The sequence below is a fragment of the Bufo gargarizans genome, chromosome 6 (assembly GCF_014858855.1).
Source record: "Bufo gargarizans isolate SCDJY-AF-19 chromosome 6, ASM1485885v1, whole genome shotgun sequence".
Lineage (NCBI taxonomy): Eukaryota > Metazoa > Chordata > Amphibia > Anura > Bufonidae > Bufo > Bufo gargarizans.
This window is the reverse complement of record NC_058085.1, coordinates 329,392,643-329,404,975: the sequence shown is the minus strand read 5'-3', so window position 1 is coordinate 329,404,975 and position 12,333 is coordinate 329,392,643. Positions and strand designations below refer to the sequence as shown.

The 12,333-nt window shown below is 41.2% G+C and overlaps 1 long non-coding RNA gene across 1 annotated transcript in view; it reads left to right on the top strand.

Moving 5' to 3' along the window:
* LOC122941037 overlaps positions 1-11,839 on the top strand; it is a 47,145-nt gene extending 35,306 nt beyond the window's left edge. Inside the window, exons 2-3 of the long non-coding RNA XR_006390409.1 lie at positions 10,521-10,755; positions 11,646-11,839. This is a non-coding gene — a long non-coding RNA (uncharacterized LOC122941037). The remainder of the gene's footprint in view (positions 1-10,520; positions 10,756-11,645) is intronic.
* Positions 11,840-12,333: the final 494 nt, after the last annotated feature.

Sequence of the window (12,333 nt, the reverse complement as noted above, 5' to 3'; positions counted from 1 at the left end):
GCGTTTGGAGGCCATATGGTTTCTGAATTTTCTTCACAATTTTTAGACAATTTGATGGATTGGGTTAACCCTCCTCGAGACTGTTTAACTCCACTCTACAAAGGCAATCATGAATACATGGCTCTCCCTTCATGAGGGGCATCTGTGCAATTCCTTGTGTTTTCTGGCATTCTGAGCAAGTCCATGAATTACAATGAAAGCCCCTTCACCCCCTTTCTCTCCTGCTCTCCCCCCTTTTCTGGAGCTGGGAATGATAGGTTTGACTTTTGTCCAGATATCAGTGTTTTTCCTCTCCTTTGCAGCTTTCAATCTTCAACTTAAGTGTTTTATGCTAAGTAGGCAAATGGTAAATGCTCCTGTGACATTTATGCCAGGATCTAGTTAAAGGCTTTTTATTTGTTTTCTTTTATTTTCTCCCCTTCTTTTTAGCTTTTATCCCTTTGTTTTAGAGGGGTTTAATGAGGCTGAAAACACTACAATTCAATGGTGTGAAAGAGGAGAAAGAGAGAAAGGAGTAGAGTTAATTTGGGTTACAGCTTTTGTCTGAAATGTACTGGGAGATGAATGGCGGAGTGAATTATATACATGGAGGGCAGGGAAGTTTTACCACACGTGGCAAAGGCCTGCTTATATATATATATATATATATATATATATATATATATATATATATCCCCCTACTCAAAAGATGCATAAAATGTGAATACAAAATAATAATACTGTAAACAACAAAAATGTGTGTATATATATATATATATATATATATATATGTGTGTGTGTGTATATATATATATATATATATATATATATGTGTGTGTGTGTGGGTGTATATATATATATATATATATAGATATATATATATATATATATATATATATATGCGTGTGTATATATATATATGTGTGTGTGTATATATATATATATATATATATGTGTGTGTGTGTATATATATATATATATATATATATATATATAAAATCTACCTATAAAGTTAGCTTTGCATCATATATATATATACCGTATATAGATAGAAAAAAATAGATTAAGAACTTTATGTAGATAATCATGTAAATATAATCATCATATATATCTATCTAATATATCATTTTCTATTTCAAATCATTCTATCTCTCTATATCATATTATCATATAGCTGTCTAGCTATTATCTTTTTATTCATTATTATTACTATTCATTACTATTTCACCTCTCCCTCTCTATATGTAAAAGTATATATAGATAAAAGGGTACAACAAATCTACATCTCTGACTTGGTGTAGTAAGGCAAGTAAATAAAAATGGATTATAGGGCTGCATAGATTCCTTATCTTCTGTGCTTGTTGCTATGTATATTATGTGTATAGTGATCCGATTTAAGGCTACACATTAGGGACAATGATCTGAAATGCATAACTGTAGCACTGGGAAAGTTCAATTATGTTTTTACCCCTTCACTTTACATATATTCAATACATAAAGATGTAGCTGAGTTGAAAACCACAGTTAACAACTTACCCATAAACGGGGCCAATTTAAGGACATCAGTCCTGCTCTATCTGTACACCCTGTATATAGGTGTCTATAGACTGTCCCAACCTGTATATAGGTGTCTGTAGACTGTTCCACCCTGCATGTAGGTGTCTATAGACTGTCCCACCCTGCATATAGGTGTCTATAGACCGTCCCACTCTGCATGTAGGTGTCTATAGACTGTCCCACCCTGCATGTCAGTGTCTATAGACTGTCCCACCCTGTATATAGGTGTTTATAGACTGTTCCACCCTGCATGTCAGTGTCTATAGACTGTCCCACCCTGCATGTCGGTGTCTATATACTGTCCCACCCTGCATGTAGGTGTCCATAGACTGTTCCACCCTGCATATAGGTGTCTATAGACTGTCCCACCCTGCATATAGATGTCTATAGACTGTCCCACCCTGCATATAGGTGTCTATAGACTGTCACACCCTGCATTTAGATGTCTATAGACTGTCCCACCCTGCATATAGGTGTCTATAGACTGTCCCACCCTGCATATAGATGTCTATAGACTGTCCCACCCTGTATATAGGTGTCTATAGACTGTCCCACCCTGCATGTAGGTGTCCATAGACTGTTCCACCCTGCATATAGGTGTCTATAGACTGTCCCACCCTGCATATAGGTGTCTATAGACTGTCCCACCCTGCATATAGATGTCTATAGATTGTCCCACCCTGCATATAGGTGTCTATAGACTGTCCCACCCTGCATTTAGATGTCTATAGACTGTCCCACCCTGCATATTGGTGTCTATAGACTGTCCCACCCTGTATATAGATGTCTATAGACTGTCCCACCCTGTATATAGGTGTCTATAGACTGTCCCACCCTGTATATAGGTGTCTATAGACTGTCCCACCCTGCATATAGGTGTCTATAGACTGTCTCACCCTGTATATAGGTGTCTATAGACTGTCCCACCCTGCATATAGGTGTCTATAGACTGTCCCACCCTGCATATAGGTGTCTATAGACTGTCCCACCCTGCATATAGATGTCTATAGACGTTCCCATCTTGCATGTAGGTGTCTATAGACTGTCCCACCCTGTATATAGGTGTCTATAGACTGTCCCACCCTGTATATAGGTGTCTATAGACTGTCCCACCCTGCATATAGGTGTCTATAGCCTGTCCCACCCTGCATGTAGGTGTCTATAGACTGCTCCATCCTGCATATAGGTGTCTATAGACTGTCCCACCCAGGATATAAGAGGCGTCGATAGACTGTCTATTCAAGTGATCAGCAACATCTGGCACTCCAGGTGTTGCAAAACTACAACTCCCAGCATGCACATTTGTTCACTTATTCTTGAACTTCCCCAGAAGTGAATGGAGCATGCTGGGAGTTGTAGTTTCACAACAGCTGGAGTGATGGAGGTTGCTGATCCCTGGTCTGTTCTATAGTCAGGTACATGTTCTTCTCTCATCATCAGGGGATCTCTGGAGAAAACAGTGGATGCACATCATGTCCCTGGTAAAACCTTCTTGATCTGATCTACTATGGATTGGTATTGAAGGAAGCAAGATGGCATCCTGCAGTATGCACCAAGCATGCATTTATTCTTGTGGAAGATCCAAGTGTGCACGTGTAATGAAATCCCTGCCTGTCTGGTGCGGTAGCTGAGGTCTATGGGGCTGTGGGTTTGGGACTATAAGTTTTAGAGCCCAGAGAAACGTGCAGAAAGCAGGTGTTTAGCTCAGTCATGTGAACAGATCCCTGTTTCACATCTTAACTCATCCCTGGTGCGTAGCATGTTTAGAATTTGCATTGGGATTTGAGGCTCATAAATGTACAGTATATAAAAGATTTCTCCAGGATGTCTGAGGAATGCTGCCAAGTCTCCGCTTTGGTGTTGTTGGCATCTTACCTGGAGCCCAAAGGCCTTGTGGGTGTAATCCTAGAAGAGACTCCAGGTGCCCCTCAGAACCTCCTGCTTTACTCTGCACTTGTCATGTTCGGACTAATGAATAAAATCTATTTTATGCCAAATCATAGACATAAGCGCAGAATTTATCATTGTAGGTGTATTTGAGGTTAGTTTTTAGAGTGGCGTTGCTATGCACCAAATTTATGAAAATCGTGCTTAGCAACAATAAATTTGGCGCAAGTCCAATGTGGTTGTGTCTATTTCAGTAATAGTACATCTGGGGAAGAGTCGTGTGTAGTTGCAACTTTTAAAATCGTCTCAAAAAGATGTATGAGCGTTGGCCCAAATCCCATTGCACCTATGAAAGTAATGCAGGGTGGTGCAGTAGGACAACATTTTGCACAATTGGAAATATGTACCAACAGATGCAACAATTTTACACCAAAAAAATGGCGTAGCACAGTTGATAAATGTCCCTCATAGTTTCTATTGATCTTAGGGTACTTTCACACTTGCGTTTTTCTTTTCCGGCATAGAGTTCCATCCTAGGGGCTCAATACCGGAAAAGAACTGATCAGTTTTATCCCCATGCATTCTGAATGGAGAGCGATCCGTTCAGGATGCATCAGGATGTCTTCAGTTCAGTCGTTTAGACTTTTCAGGACGGAGATAATACCGCACCATGCTACGGTTTTATCTCCGGCCAAAAATCCGGAACACTTGGCGGAATGCCGAATCCGGCATTTTATTCCATAGGAATGTATTAGAGAAAATGTTTTTTAAAAAAAATGCCGAAACCGCTTTTCCAGATGACACCGGAAAGACGGATTCGGCATTTCAATGCATTTGTAAGACGGATCAGGATCCTGATCAGTCTTACAAATGCCATCAGAACTGCATGCCGGATTCCTCTGCCGCAAGTAGCCTTACTTGTTTCTTATACTTTAAAGGGGATGATAGACCCCCCCTCCGGTTAGGGTGACGTAGCAAACCCTCCTGAAAGTAGGATCCCCCGAGTGATGCAAACTGCAGGTTGAGTCCCTGGGATTCAGTTCCTTATTTTATGAGGTGTCAGGGAAGATGTCAGACGTGGCAACGATAAGTAATACTACAGTCTGAGGGACCAGAACGTAGTAATTAATCCCAAAGACTTAAGTGTATTTTAGTTCAGGAGAGAAAAAAAATCACTAATTCAATCGTCCGGAAAATTGAAGTTTGATGCATGAGTCCCTGCTGGAAGGGGAGTTCTCTGTTCTGAATCCTGGATGGGGCTGGAAATGATCACATCAACATTACATCTCTATATCCCGTCCCTCCACATCCAATCACTCAGCCCTACTGCATATTCAGGGCCCCCCTTCCCTTTTTTTTTTTTTTTACCACACTCTCTTAAAAGTGACATCATGGACCGACATGCTTGGTGTATCGAAGCAGATGTTGGGGTTAGGTGATGTCACTGATGCATCTGCTGGAAGGAATCAGAAGGCATCCTCCTCTTCTATGTAAATATTGGTACTGTGTGGTGCTACTATCTGTATTGTATAACAAGACACTGGTGGGGACTAATTGCTTAAAAATATGTCTCCCCCCAGACCTGCCGCAGTTGCTGATTCATCGAAATTGGACAGATTTGTCACAGTAGGAGTAGTCATCTTATTATTATCATCAGGCTGCTAATCTCCATATTGCACAAAATATCTTAGGCGTCTATATGAAGTAAAGCTGCGCACGCACACAGACGCGTATATGAGAAGATTGTGTTTATTTCTCACATTTTCTATAACCTTACCCTTTGCTCCTGTATGCTATTCATTCACTATGAATTATATCTAACTGTGCGTAAACTGACTTCAGTATGGCGCGGTTGACCTTTTCATGACTACGGAATATATGGTATGTGCGATATGTATTTTGCCCCTGGCTGTTGCTCACTTATGGGCTTTGTAGTGTATTTTGCATTTAAGGCCATAATTGAAATCAGTTTAGCATTGCTTTAGAGAAAAGGTCTCCTTGTATTAAATTGAGGTGGAAATGCACAGAAGCATTATATAAGGAAACACCTTGGTTCTTCATCTCTGTTTTATTCTCATTCTGATATGTTTCCGCTGTTTTGTAAGGAAACAGCAAAGTTCCTCTACGCTCTCAGCCTGGCAGACTGTAAGTACTTAAAATGCCCTTTCTGGGGGGTACAGTATGCAGAAAGAAATCAACAGCAACAAGAACACAATGGGCAACAAAAGTCACACTTTTAGGGGACACAACAGTGGGGGAAAAAAAATGTCCGTTAATTTCTATGGGGTCCGTCTGGCTGTCAAAACGTCCGAAAATAGGAATAAATGTGAATAACCTCACAGACTGCAATGGTTATGAAAATGGCCATGTGACTAATGTCCGTCACACAGCGTTTTCCATTGTTGTGAGAATATACCCTATCCAGGGAGTTATCTGTTTGCCTTATTGGAGTCGGGAAGGAATTTTTCCCCCTTTAGTGGGGAAAATTGGCTTCTACCTCTCAGGTTTTTTTTTGCCTTCCTCTGGATCAACTTGCAGGATAACAGGCAGAACTGGACGGAGAAATGTCTTTTTTCGGCCTTATGTACTATGTTACTATGTTACCCTAAGAGTTCTCTGTCAATGGTTACATTTTTGTGTCACTGGTTTGTTTTGATACATGTTCTGCAACATAAACAGTAAAAATCAAATGCTTCTCATGAACTAGACAGTACACCTTTGTGTTGTCTCCATCATGTGGACAAGCATAGCATTGTGTTATACCGCAGCCCTGACATCATATAGTCTGCACATTGAGATATATAAATATATATATACCTACATACATACATACATATATATACTCATTTACATATGTGCCTGACATTATATCAGGGTACGTTATTCTTTTTTTATTTATTTTTTATAAATGATTATATATATATACTCATTGATAAAAAAGAAAGAAAGAAAAGAATAACGTACCCTGATAATAATGTCAGGCACATATGTAAATGAGTACAGCTGTGGTCTTGCCACAAGAGGACGTAAAAGTGTTTCCCCCTCTGTCCTATAAAAAAATCTCATAGGCTACTTTTGGGTAGTGTACCTCTTGATGATTGATCATTGACTGCTAAACGTGTCTTTATACCAACATATTTTGAGAGGGGGCACATCATTAGGCTGAGAAAACAGGATGGTCATTTGGACCTACCAGTTAAGATGTGCTTTAGTGAGGACACACATACACGGTGAACAGGTCTCCGAAAGACCAGACAGACCACCAGTATTGAGGATTGTTTCAGCCACTGAAAAGCATATGCAGCTCTCACAGTTTGTGGCCCACCATCCAGATACTGGTGGCACCTTTGTTACTGCCTGGACCATTTCCAAGTGCTTAGCAGAAGGAAAGTTGGTATCATGGCGCCCAGTACATGTTCTGCCTTTGACAGCCAGCCACTGTCAACTTTATTTGCAGTGATGTCATGAACGAGATCTCTGGACTGCTACCATCTCATACAACAGTAGGTCATCCCTTGTAGTAAGATGAGGGACACTAAAGGCAATCCATGGAGAGACACGGAGGAGGTAGATCAACCATCATCACAAGAAGGTAGGACATTTCAGGGTCTGCCTTTTAAGTCTGGACTTTTTATATTTAGACTCAATTATTTTCCACCTTTTTGTTATGGAGATTCTATTCACTGTGTGCTAATGCCAATGATTATTAAAGTGAAGCAGAAATGACAGCATACGCTGGTCTGCATTGCAATATGGAATTTGGAGCTTCATGTGTCTGGATGCTATGAGGGCAATCCTGAGATTATTGGTTTGACTATAGTTCTGATAAGTCATACAGTTTTACAGTCATACTGCTGTAATAGGATGATGCATATGGTATATTTCTCTCTAGTGTCTCTTTGTTGTATATTTTTCAAGTTGTATGTGTTTTGTACAAACTACTTAGGCTGATTGGCAAGTAATTCTAATGAGATCCATCCTGAAACCTGGGTCTAGAAACCTGACTAAAGTAATACAAATAGGTGTATTTTTCATCCATTTGCATCTGCTTCTAATACATTGAATCCAGTAAACATAAAGGTTTAGGATTTGACAGATAATGTGTATGTGTGTGTGTATATATACAGTTGCAAGAAAAAGTATGTGAACCCTTTGGAATGATATGGATTTCTGCACAAATTGGTCATAAAATGTGATCTGATCTTCATCTAAGTGAGAACAATAGACAATCACAGTCTGCTTAAACTAATAACACACAAAGAATTAAATGTTATCATGTTTTTATTGAACACACCATGTAAACATTCACAGTGCAGGTGGAAAAAGTATGTGAACCCTTGGATTTAATAACTGGTTGAACCTCATTTGGCAGCAATAACTTCAACCAAACGTTTCCTGTAGTTGCAGATCAGACGTGCACAACGGTCAGGAGTAATTCTTCACCATTCCTCTTTACAGAACTGTTTCAGTTCAGCAATATTCTTGGGATGTCTGGTGTGAATCACTTTCTTGAGGTCATGCCACAGCATCTCAATCGGGTTGAGGTCAGGACTCTGACTGGGCCACTCCAGAAGGCGTATTTTCTTCTGTTTAGCCATTCTGTTGTTGATTTACTTCTATGCTTTGGGTCATTGTCCCGTTGCAACAACGAACTTCTGTAGAGCTTCAGCGGGTGGACAGATGGCCTTAAATTCTCCTGAAAAATGTCTTGATAAACTTGGGAATTAATTTTTCCTTTGATGATAGCAATCCGTCCAGGGCCTGAAGCAGCAAAGCAGCCCCAAACCATGATGCCCCCACCACCATACTTCACAGTTGGGATAAGGTTTGGATGTTGGTGTGCTGTGCCTCTTTTTCTCCACACATAGTGTTGTGTTGTGGGGGGTTCAGCCCGCACAACCTTGCATGCAGGTGCCCATTGCTATGGCGAAATACAGATACAAACGCAAAAACACAAATGCAATCGCACTCTGCAAACCAGCACTCTGCCCTTCCTTTATGCTGGAATGTTGAATAAGGCATTGGTGTACATTTTGGCCAAAGCGTAATAAGCCACTCACCACGTCAAGGTCGCCTTCATGAGTAGTCCCTAACACTAGTTCCTACCTGTTATGGGCCATGACAGCCACATGAACCCCCCAAATTTTTTTCAACATAGTGTTGTCTGTTTCTTCCAAAGAACTCAAATTTGGTTTTATCTGTCCACAGAATATTTTGCCAGTACTGCTGTGGAACATCCAGGTGCTCTTGTGCAAACTGTAAACGTGCAGCAATGTTTTTTTGGACAGCAGTGGCTTCCTCTGTGGTATCCTCCCATGAAATCCATTCTTGTTTAATGTTTTACGTATCGTAGATTCGCTAACAGGGATGTTAGCATATGCCAGAGACTTTTGTACGTCTTTAGCTGACACTCTAGGATTCTTCTTCACCTCATTGAGCAGTCTGCGCTGTTCTCTTGCAGTCATCTTCACAGGACAGCCAATCCTAGGGAGAGTAGCAGCAGTGCTGAACTTTCTCCATTTATAGACAATTTGTCTTACCGTGGACTGATAAACAGCAAGGCTTTTGGAGATACCTTTATAACCCTTTCCAGCTTTATGTAAGTCAACAATTCTTAATCATAGGTCTTCTGAGAGCTCTTTTGTGCGAGGCATCATTCACATCAGGCAATGCTTCTTGTGAAAAGCAAACCCAGAACTGGTGTGTGTTTTTTATAGGGCCGCTGTAACCAACACCTCCAATCTCATCTCATTGATGAGGCTGACACCTCACTCCAATTAGCTGTTGGAGATGTCATTAGTCTAGAGGTTCACATACTTTTTCCTCCTGCACTGTGAAGGTTTACATAGTGTGTTCAACAAAAACATGGTAACATTTAATTCTTTGTGTGTTATTAGTTTAAGCAGACTGGGATTGTCTATTGTTGTGACTTAGATGAAGACCAGATCACATTTTATGACCAATTTATGCAGAAATACATATCATTTCAAAGGGTTCACATACTTTTTCTTGCAACTGTATATATATATATATATATATATATAGCACAAAACAAATTCTTGCATGAATATAGCCCTTGACACATGGCTTTGGGCTACAAATTATATATATATATATTTTTTACCTGCCATTGTTTTATGGTGTAGTCACATACAGTATGTTCAGAGATCAGGCTTAGTTCCTCCAGCTTTGTTATATAAAGATTCAGGGGTAACTGAGGGCATAACTGATCCTATCGCTGTGCCCTTTTAATTTGTACAGGAGGCAAAGGGAATAGATTCCCTGCCTGTTATATGTGACTAAACCCTAGGGGAACACCATTTAAGTACTACAGTACATCTGGCAGGACCTGTGGTCAGTGATGGCCAGTTCGCAGTGTTCGCCAATGAACACATGCGGGCTGCCATCTTATCTCACAAGTCTGGCAATGCACAGGTAAGTCCTTACCTGTGCCGTAAGTCAGTATGAAATCAAATGCAGCAACGGGAGCAGGCAGTTCCGAGAACAGCCGCCGGGGGCCTTCATCGGGCTGTTCTCGGAACTGCCTGCTCCCGGTGACCGCATTTGTTTCAGACCGTCTCCTGACGCAGGCACAGGTAAGGACTGACAGGGCACACCTGTGAAGTGAAAACCATTTCAGGCGACTACCTCCTGAAGCTCATCAAGAGAATGCCAAGAGTGTGCAAAGCAGTAATCAAAGCAAAAGGTGGCTACTTTGAAGAACCTAGAATATGACATATTTTCAGTTGTTTCACACTTTTTTGTTATGTATATAATTTCACATGTGTTAATTCATAGTTTTGATGCCTTCAGTGTGAATCTACAATTTTCATAGTCATGAAAATAAAGAAAACTCTTTGAATGAGAAGGTGTGTCCAAACTTTTGGTCTGTACTGTACATATATATATATATATATATATATATATATACACATAAACTGCAATCATCTTTCTGTATTCAAGACAAAAGGCTCTGTCCATCATTACATTAGATATATCCCCCACTTAATTTGCATTTGTTGAGTTCTTTGTCCTGTGCTGAGTTGTTTGTCCAAATTCCGAACATTGTGCGATTACAGGGGTTCCTGTTTCTTCAGTCCACCACAGGTGTTTCCCAGAGGATTTGGAGATGGTGGAGGTCTCTGCAGAGGAGGATGGAGAGCAGACGGGACCCTCCGGGCAGCAGAATGCCCCCCCCCCCACCTGATGTGGGCCAAGTAGTGGAGGTCACAGCTGAAGAAGACGGACCCTCCTAGCCTCCGGATTCCCCCACCCCAGGTCAAGATGATGAAGAGGAGGTCTTCACCACCCCCCGCCAGGAGGGTTAATACTGTATGTGTACACAGCAAAATAACTCTGTACCAATAACATATACAGAAACATTAAGCCTTTATACCCAAAGACAGTTTTCACCTTCCTGGCCAGGCCATTTTTTGCAAATCTGACATGTGTCACTTTATGTGGTAATAACTTTAACGCTTTTACTTATCCAGGCCATTGTGAGATTTTCCTAATTTACCAAAATTTTATAAACTACAACCCTCAAGCTAATCAAAACTGATTCTACAAACTTTGTTAACCCTTTAGGTGGGCCACGAGAATGAAATGAAAATGTGAATGAAATTTCAAAATTGCACTTATTTTAATCACCTCCACATGACAACCACTGCCCCCCACCCCCTGCAGCTTCGTAGCTGCGATGCGCATATGTAAGGAATCCGGCCAATAGCAGCGGTTGGGGCTGCAGGGGGCAGGAAAAACCTCCCGCAGCCCTTAGTAAACATAGTTGCCTGCTCCGCAGAGCACCCTTTGCACCCCGATTCCCGAACGATTATGCCTGGTGGCGGAGTGTTCGTTGCGCCGTAATAGTACGGCGCTGGGTGGCAAATCATGTCCCGATGCCCTGTACTGTTACGGCGCAGGTTGGGAATCGGTTAAAACGACCAACAATAAGGGGACAACACAAAGTACAGTAATAGAAAACAACAACAACACTGGACAATAACTCTGTAATCAACATAAAAACCATTCACTAACCAAATAAATAACATTATACTCTACTTAACTATCACTAACTAACCAACTATATAATTTGCACAAATATAATTAACAAACAAATTGATATGTAAATCGATAGTGCTCAAACAAATACTACACGCAATGCACTAAATGCCGCTTAGTCTGAATAGGGAGTAATTTTCATATAATTTTTTTCCTAACAGTACTCATTAAATTTAAAACCCTGCTAAACAAGATGCAGCAGGAGAAGAAAAAAAAATGCAGGAGATCCGGGAGCAGCAGCGGCAGCTGGAAAATAAGGTGAAGGAGATCCATGCGCAGCAGCAGAAGCTTGCACTGAAGGTGCAGCAGTTTGATGCACTGCAACTAAGGCCTCATGCACACGACAGCTTTTTTTCACGGTCCGCAAAAACGGGGTCCGTGGGTCCGTGATCCGTGACCGTTTTTTCGTCCGTGGGTCTTCCTTGATTTTTGGAGGATCCACGGACATGAAAAAAAAGTCGTTTTGGTGTCCGCCTGGCCGTGCGGAGCCAAACGGATCCGTCCTGAATTACAATGCAAGTCAATGGGGACGGATCCGTTTGATGTTGACACAATATGGTGCCATTTCAAACGGATCCGTCCCCATTGACTTTCAATGTAAAGTCTGGAGTTCTTTTATACCATCGGATTGGAGTTTTCTCCAATCCGATGGTATATTTTAACTTGAAGCGTCCCCATCACCATGGGAACGCCTCTATGTTAGAATATACTGTCGGATATGAGCTACTTCGTGAACCTCAGATCCGACAGTATATTCTAACACAGAGGCGTTCCCATGGTGATGGGGACGCTTCAGGTTAGAATACACTACAAACTTTGTACAAGACTGCCCCCTGCTGCCTGGCAGCA